Here is a 15,198-nt window from a genome sequence, read left to right as displayed (position 1 = left end):
AAAAATGGACACCGGACCATTTGGCTAAAGGGATTTTGGTGGTTGATGATCAACATAACCTGTGAAATAATGTGTTTGCTAGTGGTTGTATTTATAGTTTATAGGATGCGAAGAGAATTGGACTGAGGCACTGAGGATGCAACACCTCAAAAGAAGACATAAAAGAAGAGTACAAGTCCAATATTCAAGTACAAAAGAAGCCCAAGAAAATAACGAAGAAATCCATGAAGTGGGTAGTCAACTAGCGCATCGGAGAGTGAACAGTACATGTCTGGTGGGACACCAGGCAGTCTCCGTAGAGAGTCCCGCAACTAGGCGCTCTCGGGCTGTAGCACCGGATAGTATGGGTAACAGTCGGATCCAATGGTCGATTGCTATAGACCCTAGGCACTGGCGTGGCCAGGGCACCAGACAGTGAACAATGCATGTCTGGTGTGCACTGGACTGTCCAGTGCGCCCATAGACAGAAATAACAACTTTCTGCCCAACGACTATAATTGAGGGGGAAGGCTATAAATATCCCCCAAACAACCATTTGAAGGTGTGGGAGCCCAAGCAACATACCAAGACATATTGTAGACATTTCCAAGTGCTCATACACCCAAGTGCTTAATGGAACCACTCGATGATTAGGGTAGGTGCTTTGCGAAGTGCTTAGGTTAGTTAAACCGCTTATGCGCTTGCTCTAGGTGAATCCTAGTTAGTTGAGTGAGTTTAGAAAAAACACACAACCCCTTGCTCTTGTGTGAATCGTTGTCATTGTACAGAATGGGGTGAGAGTCTTGCAAGACCGTGACAACCGAGTTTGTGTCACGGTCGCCATCGTGTACCGGAGGGAACGAGGCATGCGACGTTTTGGCTAGAAGCTCGATGGTGGAGACGGTGGTGAGCGTCCGAGAGGAGCCGGGAGCGAAGCACCACTTGCGCGTGGAGAAGGCACGTGGCTCTCTACGGAGTTACTCGGCCGAGGTGCTTAGCCCTCACGTGCACTACCTTTTGCGTAGGGGCATCGACGAGGATTAGTCGGAACCTTGCGTGGTTCCGGATACCTCAGTAAAAATATCGGCTTCATCCACGAGAGTTTGCATCTCTACCTTGCTCTTTACCTTCCACATTTATATTAAGTATTTAAGTTTCAATCTCACCTTTATAGTTAGATTATTTAGGATTGAAACTTAGGCTTTGCGGTAGAGATATCAACACATAGACAAAACTTAGTTTGCACATTCTAGATTGTTTATTTGCATAGGTTTTGCTCTAGAGATTTAATTGTGACCTAGTTTATAGATAGTTTTTAGAAGTACTAATTCACCCCCCTCTTAGGCGTCATCGTTTCCTTCAATTGGTATCAGAGGCCGGTTTGGCTCCTTTGAAACATTTTAGCTGCACCGTTAATCGAGCCAACGCTTTTTAGAGGAAGGGGATGGATACCCATAGGCCACCACACTTCGACGGCACAAACTTCCTATATTACATTGCTAGAATGGCTTGTTACATAGAGACCATTGATCGAGATATTTGGAGAGTCACCCATGACGGGATGAAACCACCTAAAAACCCCCGAGAAGCTCAACACGAGTGAGGAAAAAGAAATTCATTTGAATGCTAGAGCCAAAAATTGCTTGTATGAATCTCTTAGCATGGAAATTTTCAATCAAGTTTTTACATTAAAACTGCTAATTGATTTGGCTAAAATTGCATGAGCTCAATGACGGCAGATCCAGTGTCCGTGAGCACAAATATTGAGTAGTCTTAAATGATTACAATTCTTTTGCTATGAAAGATAATGGGCTTGTTAGAGATATATATTCTTGTTTGAATTTAATCATCAATGAGCTCAATTCTCTTGGAATTAATAAGCTAGGTGATGCGGACATTGTGAGGAAGATTATCTCCCTAGTACCACAAGAAAGATATGGAAGCATCATCACCATTCTTCACAACATGGAGGACTTGAGTACAATGACCTCGACAATTGTGATCACAAAGATTGTGGCATGTGAAATGTCACGAAAGATGGGTCAAGGGGAGCCAACTTCTTCAAGGCCATATGCTTTTGCATGTGATGGAAAGAAAGGCAAGAAGAAAGCTCCCACTCCAAGCTCCTCAAGTGAAGAAGAGGAAGAAGAAGAATGTGATGATGATGAAGATGATCAACCCTCAACATCATCCTCCAAGGACGAAGAAACAATTCGACGCGTCAGAAAGGTAATGGGGATAATTCGCAAGATTAATCTAATGGATGTGCCCCTGCAAGTCGAGGATCTTCTATTTAACATTGATAGGAAAAAGCAAAGAAGGAGAGGATGCTTCGCATGCGGGGAGAAGGGCCACTTCAGGGACAACTATCCAAATATGGTCGAACCCATAAAGAGGAGGTGCAAAGGCAAGGCGCTTACAAGTGTCAAAACTTGGGATGACTCTTCAAGCGAAGATGAACCTACAAGGACACGCAACCACCGCTCTTCATTACGCTCTTCTCGGTCATCACACAAATGCCTTATGGAAAGAGGTAAAACAAGTATCCCTTCCTCTAGTGATGATGAATGTGATGATGAGGAAAAACCATCCTTAGGTGAACTTGCGCATGCCATTAAATTTTTTGAGGATGTCTGCACTAAACAAAAGGCTCAACTTAAAACTTTGAAAAATAAGTTGATTAGCTCTCAAAATGATTATAAATGTTGGCTAGAAAAAATTGAAACATTCGCAAATTTGAATTATGAGCTAAAAACTAAAATCGAGCAATTAGAGTATAAAGCTCCATCCTCAACTACCGATGATAGCCTTATCAAAAAGGATGAAAAACTTAAGGCTAAGTTAGCTAGCTCTCAAGAAGCTATTGAAAACTTGCTAGAGAAAATGGAAAATTCTTAGCATACACAATAATGAGCTAATTATTAAGCTAAAAAACATCAGTAGCACCCAGGAACATATTTAATTGAAATTCATGAAATCATTAAGAAAGATACTTCTAGGACATGGCTGGGATCCGTGGTTTACTCTTTCCTACTTTCAACTTTCACTAGGTGAGTGCCCGTGCGTTGCAACGGGATCATATAATACCAATAAAAATACATATATATATATATATATATAACACGGAATGACATGTTAACTTTGCAGCCCTAATAGTTAGTAGAGATTTTACTAATGAAATTACATGGAGCCTAAAAGAGTAAAAATTGTTGAAATTATATGGAGAAGGGGGTCACATATGGAGGATGTGCACATAAAGGTGATTAGAGATGAAGCGGGATGCCTCGCACGACGCGTATGGACACCGAGGAAAGCGACGACACGACACCGCGCAACGTGCTGATGAGGAACTTGAGCAGGGAGGAGGTCTGGACCTTGAAGACGACTGGGAGGGATGTGTGCAGGGAGCGGAGGCAGAGGTCGACACAACACTTGGAGTTGGCTTGAAGTCTATCACCACTTCATCCTCCTCCACCTCTAGGAGAATCACTCCCTCCTCCTGCAAGAATCACCCGCTCCGCCTCATATCTATAAATAATTTAAGGAAATGACTGGACTAAATCAAACGAAGAGAAACAAAAGATAAGAGAGATTTTCGCTCACCAGACAAGGATACCAACAACACTCATGCAGTGTTTCCCCCTAGGTAACAGGTCAGTTGTACGATACTGGATAGTTACAACAACCTGAAAATCATTGATAAGTCATATGTATATACAGCGGATCTTGGTAACAAACCACATGCTCCCATGAATTCAACTTGTGTTGCTTAACTTAAAAGAGTTGTAGGTGCTCAGTTCTGGCTCTGCTAGACCCATAAACCAGAAATTGTTTCTTAGGATCTTTGATCTTTAGATGACAGGAAACAAAACAAAAAAGTTACTGGGTGGATATTAACAGAACCTTCTCAAATGTGGCATCAGAACGTGTAATAAGTCGGATAGAATTCTCCTCATTCTCCGGGGGCATGGTTTTTAAATGGTAAATCTTGCCAGTCACACAAGATCCGGCCGTCTTCTAACACATTTGTAGATTAGAACATCATAAAGAACCTGAATTCAACAAAAAAATCGGTATGGAAGGGGATAAAGGCATCTGTGGCTACACTGCCCCAAAAGAAAGTTATTTGTACTATTGTGTAACATAATGTCAGGTAAGAGCAGGAGAACAATAAAAGCATGGTACTATGTTCTCACTCGATTAAAATTATAGTTTTTCTACAAAAAATGTATAATATATCCATAGATGCATACATGACACTACTCTACTGGTATTTGTTGTATTACACACAGCCATGCAGTCAAACACATTGGTTCAACAGAGTTGCATAAGAAAAGAGTTACCTCATCAAAGAGGTTATATGCAAGTTGCACTCTTCTTACATCAATGGGCTTATATGCAAGTTCTAGAGACAAAACAATTATGACATCATCAACAATATAGCAACTTATGGGGTTAAAATAAGATCTATCGCCTAAAATATGAAACATTCAGTAAATGTGGAGGTGAAAGAACATTTGAGACACTTAGGAAACAGTAACATTACTAAGACTGAGAAACCAGGGCAAAGCATGCTCCTTATATATAAAGTAGATAAAGATATGCCATGTCTCCATGTACTGCACAACTATAAACATAAACATTAGATAACAGTAGACCCATATGGTCAAAAGTTAAAACATATCAGAATAGACCCTAAACCCTAAACCTGTATAGCAAGACCCAGTCCTTCCCTGGGCAAGAACTGGGAGAGAGGCATAAAGAATCCTTTGCATCAGTTCTGACATAGTTGGCAAACTACCAAAGGAAGCAACTTCCTTTGGTTCCTGGTGCTCCAGTATAGGTGCATCTGGTTCAGTATGAATTACTGCCTCCCTGTCAATTTTAGGCTCTACAGTTGTTTGTTTGAAACCACTAATCCTTGCCGCCTTGTTAATGATTTTTCCGATGGAATGCTTCCCCCTACTTAACAGACCCATTCTTCCCTTGCTTCTCTTCCCCATGGGTGTTAAAGTAGGGTAACCCATGTCCCCATTACCAAAATTACCAAAATTTTCAGAAATGAACTCTAATAAAAGATAGGAACTTAAAACAGAAATAGTCATACCACGTAGCACAATTTCAGTTAGATTAACAGACCCTTTTAGTTACCTTGATTTCGCTTTTTTTGAAGAACTAAAAGCAAATGAACAACCTACACTTGGATGAACGAAGTATATGTTTCTAAACACTAATTGAAAGCATGACTGCCCGAATTAAAAACATAACCCTTTTTAATTGAAAGCATAATAGTTTGTTCCTTTACGCATAAAGCAGAACTGTATGAAGTGCTTGTTTTTCAGTCATAACTTTACATGAATTTCCTAAAATTGAGTACATTTGTTCAGGAATGAACTGAAAACAGAAAAAGGCATACAATCTACCACATGGTCAGTTTGTTCAGTTTACAACATTCATGTTTTATGGTTATAGGAAAAGAGGTGGTCTGTTCTGTCTGCGTAAGGGAACTATTCTATTTTTATTTAGGGTTTAGTAAACTAAACAAACTAACTCAATTTTAGGAATGGTATGGGACTACTGTTGTATAAGACAAACGTTTTGTCTGTTTGCAGACCACCTCTTTTCCAATAACCAGAAAACAGTACCCTTGTTAAAGAGTTTTATCGTACCACATGTTGAAGTACATTTATATCCTATTTCAGTCACAATTTTACTAATCAGTTTGGTTATTGGATTATGAGTGGTAGTAACAAACTAAACATATTTTCACACACATCGTTTGTCTATTGTGTACATGTATAGTTTTGCACACATTTTATCTTGGTTCGCTGTGTGTCTAAAACAGTGGTAAAATTATTCACCACAATCAGTTCAGAAACTACCATGACATGAATGTTGAAGTAAATCAAATGCACGAAGCTCTTAAGAAAAATATTTAATGCAACAAATGTACTGTGAGTTGCAAACATACCTAAGTTGTGCAAGAGGGACAACAGCAAGCAGTTACACAACAGTGAGATCAAGTTCCCACTCGCCGACCAGGAAGCTGAAGACCACGTTCAAGGCTTGAAGTTTCTGACCGATCTGTTTCATGTGTTATTCATTAAAATTATGGGAAGGTGGCAAGAATTAGATACTGTTCCAAGCAGTCATTTGTTTAATAGTATACCGTCAATGGATACAGGGGAAATATTAAATACCTCACGAGCAACATTGTCTAGTAACTCAAACATCAACTTATGAACAACAAACATTACCGAGCATGAGTCATTCAGGTATGCAACACAAACAACTTATCAAGTATGTGACACTAAAAACAAACATTAGCATGCCATGAATTTTGAAACCTAGTAAAAGAAAAGAAAGCAAGCTTACACACACAAAAGAGTAACTAAGAGATTCATAACAAAATAACATGTGTCAGTAACAAATAATAACTAAAATAGTACAGACTTAACTGCTGAGTAATATGGTCAAATGAACAATATGGCTAAGCTAGCAATGATCATGTCATGAGAAATATGACATCCATACATAGACCATGGAGGCACCAAATCAAATAAAAAATGTTGACAAATGACAACATATGGACCTGTGACCTTCCTCGGTAGCATGCTATAACTGTTTGACAAGATAGCCGCGCTTCACCATGCTTATATTCAAGGCGTGTTGATCTAGGTTAACTACTTGACAATAGCAATAAAGTTGTCGTCATTTTTATCTAGCGTCTATGTAGCTGTAGATATCAATCTAAAAATAAGGTATATAATTGTCTTCTATCTTTTGCTCATTTTTTCTTTCCGTTGGTCCCTTAGTGTTGATGTTAGTCTCTAGGTTTTCATTGTGTGAAGTAAATTTTAATGACAAACCATGCCTCAAAAAGGAAAGCTGGCTATGGAGAGAATTTTCTCTAGAAACTACAACCAAATTTCTAAATCATTCTGGTTAAGGGATGTGTAAAACCACAAAAACTAAAACCATAAAGATATATCTCTCTAGAAAACTAATCTCTTGAATATAGAAAGCTTAAATTGTGTCATGTAAAAAGATTCCATGAGTGTATGCAGGCACAACTAATTATTTGAAGCTAACACAACCAATAGAAAGCAATCTATGAATTTTTTATGAATAGCTGATTCAGAACATTTTGACTGAGCAAGCTCTTCGGAAGAGCCAACCTCTTATTATATCCAACCTAAATCATGAAAAAGTTGAATTACTGACTACCGAAGACCTCAAGGGGACAACAAAGATTGAACAGCTATGTTTGCAAGTTATTTGAATGTGCATTTGTCTAGGTTGTGCATTTGTTGATGTACCTCCAACTGATAGCTCATCTGCAACTGTTGAGGAAATTAGCCAGCCGAATTTGAATAATGGTTCTCATGGAGATGCATCTGCTATACCAATTTGAAGAATTGATATGGGCTCTTAGGCTCTCTAAGTTAGACAGTGGATACATATTAACATTATTCCTCAAAAGGATGGGCTCCCAACAAGCTTGTGCGAAGGGGCAGTTAATGAAAAGGTGCACTACAATTTCCTCAGTCTAAGCGTAGGGACGACATGTTCATATTCGAAACAGTGTGACAATGCTTTTCAATGGATAGTAGCAGGGAATGGTGAACCAGCAGAATGTAGAGGAATACCACAATATTTGTGAACATTAGTCTGATAGAATACTGAAACAAATATTGTAGTATACTGTTTTCATGAAAATCGATGCACAGATTTCAGTTGAGATACAATTACCCTAATTATCAAGTGATTCAAAAATATGTCCAGTGTACTTTTATTCATACAAAATAAGAAAACATAAAACTTACATTGTCACCATGAAAACCATGCATATCCATCTCATCAAATCTATCATGGACCCAGGCTTGCTCGTCTTTAGGACTCCACAACCTTCTAGTGTTCACCATTCTTCTACATGAGCAATACTGAAACATTAGAATGGTGTTTTTGGATCTGGTTAATATAAAGAACATCAGATTTCCACAAATAGTCTGATAATTTTCATGTGCCACAACAAAAGGAGAGAGCAAAAGAAAAGGAACAAAGGTACCATCAGAGCATCTGCCCTAGGAAATATGTCGACCTGAATAGCTTGCAGCATGCACATAGTTAATTAAAAGCAGAATAGGATATGCAGTTGGTGGAGAGTCTCTAGCAGCAGACATAAGGGCGCTCAACTGAGGGAGCTGGAGGTGTTGCTGAGACCTTTGCTGACTTAGGGGGCTGATGTCGATCTCCAATTGCACTGTGGTTCATTGCCGACTCACTTGGATGCAGGCCAACAACCTATATTTGTCTCATTAGACAATTCTTTCACAAGCAGAAATTTACACGTAGTACCTGATATGAGCTCTTAATGTTGATTCCTGTGTAAATCTTCGGCCACATTCTGGGTACTGGCACACATGCTAGTTATTTGCATAATGTGTTTTCATGTGTGCCTTTAAATTAAAATCACACATATTTTTTTATTCTATTTTTGCTGCAGGGTTCACAAAAGTATGGACTTATCTATGTAATTACCACAAATTCGACTGTTTTCCTTAAGCCTGCTAGGTTCTGATGTATAGATTATATTATGCGTTCAAAACGAATCGAGACAGAGTAATTACCTGCTCAGCTGCTCTTCGCTCCAGATGAGTTCTTAAGGGTCATAGGCCATCCCTTTGAAAACAAAGACAAATAGCAATTCATTAGGTCTTTCAATCAATCAAGCGTCCATTTTAAAGAAATTTTGATGATATACATGGAGATACAGCAAGGTAAGCTCATATCATTTTCGGAATACAATGGTATTAAACACCACATGTATTATGCAAAACGAACCTAATTTGGACTCTTAAAAATGTACAAATTGACATGTCATGTGAATTCTCAAACAAAAAGTAAACTACATTTCAACACTGCACTGCAGCGTGCAAATGTGCAATAGCAGAGTTGAACATTTCATCAAACATCATGGTTGTGCTGAGCAATCAAAAAACAATGTGTAACCAGTTATTGAACCTCACCGCTACTTTTCCACACACGCAGGAACCGAGGAGAACAGAGATCAGGGTGCTCATTCTATGGATCACCAAGAACCATGTCGAGCATCTACAAAAACATGAATTACTTATGGGCTAAAGAGTCTTTGGCTAGAATGGTTACATCGGGATTTTTTGGCTTACATCACACACTATATTACTTAAGTGGATTTGAATTACTGATGTTAATTTAGGCTCTAGCTTGTTGATCTTGTGTGTCGTAGCATTGTTTTTTATTTGTTAGCTCAGTTTACTTTCTGCATTGACTATAGCTTTGGCTCCGTTTTGTGATTTATGAAGCCAGGAATAAGTATCTTAGGGCAGTTTAGACACAAGGGTCAATAATCAATGGATTTAAAACAAAGGTCAAACTGAGATGATTCATACCCCATTTTGAACTCCTTCAAGCCCATGCGTTTCGCTGCAAGGAATAAACATCAAACTCAATGCATTCGAAAATTTGTCAACAAAGGTCAAAGGCAACAGAAAAAGAAAGGCTCAAAGAGCATACCGATAGATCTTTTCTACTGGATCTTTTTCTTCTGTTGTCCATACATATGTTTTCTGTACAAAACCAATAAAAATGCATTCATATGATCCTAACATGAAGAAGTCTAAATCAAATAAACCATGTGACTATATAATCATTTTTTCTGTCTGAAAGCATTTGAACTACCAGTTAGTGTGAACATACTGGAAATCTCTCTCCTCAAAGAGTTGAAGTACTGGGGTTCTCCACCTAATGATAAATTGGTCCTTATAATAATATATAGTTAGGTACCCGTGTGTTGCATGGTCATACAAATATATTCGACAAAACGTTTGTGCACAATGATTAAAAAACGAACTCACATATATTATCGACCTTAATATCTCACAAATTGTCGTCTCACTAATTGAGAAGAAAACTTAGGTAGTTGCTTTTGGTTCGTTCTTGTGCGAAGCTGAGAGTTATGTAGAACCAAAATACCATTTTGTCAACAGTTGACTGTTTTTTTCTTATATGAATTTTAGAAATGGTATGTGTACATGTGTTAGGTAGGATCCATATATGATGTGTTTTTCGATTTAGTCATGGTTCTTGCTCATTATAAGTAAGCGCCAAAGCATAACCATCAATGAACCGTGCGTCCATGCCTCTGACAGGTTTGTGATTTTTCATCAAAGCAAGTGGGCCTGATCCATAGTGTAATCCAACATGCAAGTGGAAATTAACAATCAGGCGATGTTTTGAAAAAAAAATCACTAAACTGTGTTCTAAATCTTCTTAGCACACACATTTTAAAGTAACTGCTAGCAACAAAGAACATATAATATAGTAAAACTATGGCACTTACAAGGAGATGATGTTGTACAAAGTTCAGACCCAAATGATGCTCCATTTATGAATTGCAGACGTGATTCCCCTAATTGAGCACAGTAGTCATTACCCTCTTGCCAGCATACATTCATGGTCATTACCCTGAAAGGTGCATTCATAACTCAACTGCATAAAAATAAATTCTTAAAGCCAATAAACTATTTCATACTCCGTTAACAAATAATAAATCAGTAGTAGAGACCTAAAAATAGTACAACAAACATGCTACATACCTAAATATGTTTATGAGCAGAATTCCAACAAAGATGATAAACACATGCAACCAAACTTTGATTAGATTCCATGTTAATGGTTCTATTGGAACAACATCGAACAGGAATAGTGTAGAAACTATAGTCACTGATACAATGATCTACAATAACTGAACACAGAAAAGATGCTTTAAGGCATGCACACAACTGTGTTGCATGAGAAACGGACGGGCGGGGGGGAGGAATGGCGGAGATCTAGGGGGCAGACATGGACCTTTGGTGGCGGACGTGGCACCGAGGACTGGGGACGACGGACGTGGCGAGCATCGCGGACGCAGGGTGGAGAGTGGGATGGACGGTGGCAGTTGCGCAGGGGTGGGCGGGGGCATGGCGAGCATCGTGGTCGCCAGGCAGGGAGATGGGGCGGCGAGCATCGCAGACGGTGGCTGTTGCATGGGGAGGGGGCAGATCTGGTGAAGCTGGACGGATCGGGGACTACGGGGGATGAAGAGGAGGCGTCGGCGTGCTAGAAGCTGGGAGCATTGGGAGGTTAGGGATGGGATGCGACCGTGCGGGCGGGGGTGGGTGGAGGGGTCATGCGGGCGCGATAGGACTGGGCAGGAGGGGCCCGCTAGCAGTGAGGGAGAGGCAGAACGGCAGAACATGGGAGAGGCAGACTACTCTTACTGTCTTAATAGGTAGTAATAGATATCTATGGATTGCTCTCTAAAGTACATGTATATCTAAATGGCTATAATTTATACCAAGGTTCAGTTTTAGTTTTTTCGTTTCTAGTATCAGTTTTTCAGTGGAAAATTGAATCGTCGATGAGCAGGGAGCTTATTCTTCCATAGTGGTAATGCCTGTGCGTTGCAACGGTTTTTATATACAACATTATTGTTGAAGTGGTTCTTTTTTGAAGTGTCATGAATGAATTCACTCCTATTGTCGAATTATGCTTAGGCAATTGACGACAACCTTAAACTTGATTGGGTAGCTCATAGAAAGGGGCAAAAAGAATAGAAAAAGGGTAGAAATTGTACCTTGATATATGGTAATATACTAATCTGAGGACTACATAAGTGCTTGTAGCCAGAAAAAATAAACATATATAATTAGGGTATGTCCTGCAATAATATCTTGCTAGTGTATTGCATTATCTAGTGTCGTACAAGTAGGATTCATGTCCTTAGAAACTAATATTTTTCCCTTTGAATTCAGCACGATGAATGCATTATAGGACTATGACAAGGCTGATTAGAGAGGAAGGGAACTACACGCTGATTTCAAAATGATCTCAAGGGCACTTACCAGAAAAGGAAATGCTCTTATCAAACTTGCTAGATCATCAAGAGACTATGATGCTGCCATTGAGATTTTCCAAAAGGCGTTAACTGAGCATCGGAATCCGATACACTGAAAAAACTATATAATGTAGAAGGAGCAAAAGAAGGAGCTGGATCAACAAGAGTACTATGACCCAAGAATTAATTGTTGATGAGTACTATGTCGGAGGCGGCATGCTAAAAACTGCAACAACGACATCACTTGTCAGCAGGGAGTAGAGAATCAAGAACTGAAGCGAGGCAATAAGAAAAGTAATCAGGTTGTTGCTGTGATGAGAATTGAGAAGGCTGCTTTTCACTGTATGTCAATTAACTAGTTTTTATGATGGGGAAATCTAAAGATGGTATTCTCCTTTGTTTCCTATAAACTATTACCACCTGCTTCATACACAAAGAAATGCGCTAAGACATTCTTTTAGTGGAGTTGTGATGCAACAGAAAACTAATATATTGTATCAATGGTTCTCTTGGTTGATGGGCTGTTTCAGTTTTTTCTATGTTGTGCATACATTTGAAGAAAAACAGGATCAGCCTCATACAAAAATGGGACTTTTTGGTTCACTTTCAATCAAGGTTGTGCATATGCTAAAACTATCATAAGCACATCATATAGCTTGCAGCTAGTTGCCATCTGCACTACTATACAAAAATGCAAGGAACCTATTGCGAGTTTATATTATTGAAGCAGGATTTCTCCAAATCTATATAGATCACTAAATTGTGGCTTGATATAACTCATATAACTCTGAATCTTCAGAGACAAATCAAATGTATAGGTGTACGACCTGTATCTCTTGCCACCGCGCTCATCGCCCTTCCTGCACCGGAGGCACCAGGGCACCCCACACAGGGCTAGCTGTCGCTCCTCCCCAAGGGCACCGGCAGCATGCCCAGCCTCTGTAGCTCCGGTAGTGGCAAGGTCACCAACAACGACAGCGGCGGCGCGCCGTGTTAGGGGATCCCGTCAAAGCTTAAGAGAAGGTTAAGGAGAGGCGCAACACATGAAAGAATGGACCCCAGACATCGCGGCGCTGCAGGGGTCAGGGGGAGGGCGGTAATTTTTGAGGGGCGGGAGGGAGAGAAGGGGGGTGGACTCCCAGTGGCAGCCCACCACCGGCACCGACGACAGATTTTTAGAGTGTGTGGGGGGCGATCAGGAAAGCCACGCACCTGGAGCTCGTCAGCCAGATTGTAGGAGGCGAAGTCGATGAGGTAGACAGGCCTGGGCCAGGACAAACGACAAGCACGGTGGTGAGGTCATAGACTCGTAGCTGGCCTCCCCCAGGCTTTGTGCCACAGCTCGTCACGGCTGAGGCTGCCCACCTCGACGCCGCACACGAACATGATGACGGGATGTGCCGTCGGAGGGGCATGGAACTCCATCGCATCGCAGAAAGCGGGCAACAGGGAGGAAAGCCTAGGGTTTGGGGTGGTCGTGGGCTACAGCCGACCGGTGGGAGAGAGGAGCAGCGACCATCGGGGGTGCGTGAGTCGTGCGCGACATCGGGGGAGGTGTGGACATGGACGGTGTAGATTGCCTAGAGGCAGAACATGGGATGGACGGTGTAGATCGCCTGGAGGCAGAACACGAGATGGCAGGCTACCATTGCTGCCTTAATAAGTAGTACTAGCTCAGTGCCCGTGTGTTGCAATGGGATCATATAATATCTCGATAACTTATATATACAAATGTGTGTTATACTGTTATGAGATGGAGGACGACATCCACGAGCCGTCCGGGATGACGTTGAAGAGAAACTCGGGCCTATGAGCACGAGCACTCACCTAGTAGTGTAGTATACAAGATTTAACAAGACAATTTAAAGGCAAAAATTCAAGAATGATCTTTCATAGACTACTGTAAATTCATGACTAAAAGCTCACTGTAATTGACTTGCTTGAAGAACACAATAATACTATTGTGAATATGTGATACAACTTAATCATAGTAGTAAAATTACATCTGATGTTGTATTTGGTAAAAATATTTTTTTAGAGTTCAGAGCCAACAACTAAACTCAAGTGTTACAAGGTACAATGAACCTTACTATTCAGATTATTAATATAAAAACTCAAGACAGGTGTAATCCTCAAACAATCATAAGCAATGTGTATAGAAATTTGTCACACCCGGTTTTAGAAGGCAAACCGAATGCGAACCATGTACGTGCCAGGATCAGTTATTCACGTACACAGCAGTTACATAATATGGACATCATCACACAGTGCTCAAAATAGTATTAATAAGGGAAATAGTCGATTACATCATACGTCTGAGACGTCCATATAGTTCTTACAATAAATCAAAGTGCGGAAAAGAAACGTAGATAACGCGGCCTTCACAGGCAGCCGACTGGGGGTTGCCGCTAACCCACACCTAGAACTCGTCGTAATCTTGGAACTCCTGGAAGTCTCCTTCCACAGCTTCATCTTCTCCTGAGCAGTGGTTGCAATGCTGACAACCTGGGGGGGGGTTTGGTGTGTAGAGCAAGGGTGAGTACACATCAACATACTCAGCAAGTATCCTGTTTGGCTGTAGTGGACTAGCTTTATGTGGGGATAAGTCAAGCAGTTGCTTTTAGTTGGTCAGGTTATTACTTACTAGTAGAAAGCCAAGTTTTAGCATTAACCCAAGTTATTAACCCAATGTATCCTTTCCAAACGGAAAGAATACCACTTACCAGCACCATAATCATAACCAGAACCATCAATCTCATAACCACCTGTACCACAATGTCTCTGATCAAGTATCACTAATCTCTGGAGCTCCCTTGGCCGCTCATAACCGCGAGCACGGCTGATATATCAGTTTCATAACACTCTGCAGAGGTTGTGCACTTTACCCACAAGCCGTGATTCCCTCTCTAGCCCGGGCTTGCAAGACCCTTATTCACTCCCGAGGTGAATGGCCAGGGATTCACTACGAAGCCTTTACAAAGATTCCCCGGGGCTGTAGCCACCCGTTAGGTTTCCTAAATGCACCGCACTCCTCCCCAAGGGGCGAACCCAAACTTGGCAGAGCGAGCCGCATACACCGAGCCCCATTGACGGCACGACGGCTAAGTGAACTACACCCCGGATCCTCTAATTATTCAGCTAAGGGCACCCCATTCCACCCTCATGGTTGCACTGTTTTCCCGGGCGGTCATCCATAGAACAGGTCCTTACGGAGAGGCACTCGAGAAACCGCTCGAGTCCCCTTGAAAACCACAAGTATAATCATAAAGAAGAACGGGAAAACAGCGTATCATAGATAA

General features: G+C 40.8%; 1 long non-coding RNA gene across 4 annotated transcripts; it reads right to left on the bottom strand.

The window, feature by feature from the left end:
• Positions 1-3,108: 3,108 nt before the first annotated feature.
• LOC103643507 (uncharacterized) lies at positions 3,109-11,126 on the bottom strand. 4 transcript variants are annotated; one of them, XR_002749685.1, is made up of 11 exons: positions 10,870-11,126; positions 10,361-10,485; positions 9,535-9,587; positions 9,411-9,444; positions 9,009-9,093; positions 8,610-8,661; positions 7,806-8,283; positions 5,951-6,063; positions 3,883-4,031; positions 3,583-3,784; positions 3,109-3,507 (listed from the first exon to the last, which is right to left on the bottom strand). It is a non-coding gene; the product is annotated as an uncharacterized lncRNA (long non-coding RNA). The 4 variants fall into 4 exon arrangements; XR_002749686.1 differs by having other exon boundaries at positions 3,583-3,665; XR_002266419.1 differs by having other exon boundaries at positions 3,583-4,031.
• Between the last annotated feature and the right edge of the window lie 4,072 nt (positions 11,127-15,198).

This window comes from Zea mays, chromosome 1 (genome assembly GCF_902167145.1).
Source record: "Zea mays cultivar B73 chromosome 1, Zm-B73-REFERENCE-NAM-5.0, whole genome shotgun sequence".
Taxonomy (NCBI): domain Eukaryota; kingdom Viridiplantae; phylum Streptophyta; class Magnoliopsida; order Poales; family Poaceae; genus Zea; species Zea mays.
This window is presented reverse-complemented; position numbering and strand designations above follow the sequence as displayed.